Below are 379 nucleotides of genomic sequence, written 5' to 3'. Positions count from 1 at the left end.
TGCTGCCCCAGGTGAGGGAGAGGCAGGCGCCTGGGTGCCAGGCTGGGGCCTAGCTGAAGCTGGAACAGTGAGGGAAGGGTTCTTCCATGTGGGGAGGTGGGGGGGGGGCTATTCGACTCCCACAGGGGGTTCATTCAACTCCTTGTGCCTTGTCCAGGAGCACCCAGCCTCTTCTTGCTTGCCTTCATCCGTCTCCCTGTCCTGACTTTAGTTGCTGCTGAGTGGCGACCTCCTAGCCTGGTTTGCAGGAGAGAGACGCCTGGAAAGCAGTTGACTTACGGTGGCGTCACCACCTCTGCCCAGTGCCCCTACAGAGCCTTAGGCTTGGGACCAAGGGCTGCTTCTCAGCCTGTTTCTCTGTGCTAGGGGGCTGGCCTGC

Source organism: Condylura cristata, unplaced genomic scaffold, assembly GCF_000260355.1.
Source record: "Condylura cristata isolate star-nosed mole 26May11 unplaced genomic scaffold, ConCri1.0 scaffold00022, whole genome shotgun sequence".
NCBI classification, from domain to species: Eukaryota; Metazoa; Chordata; class Mammalia; order Eulipotyphla; family Talpidae; genus Condylura; species Condylura cristata.
This window is presented reverse-complemented; position numbering follows the sequence as displayed.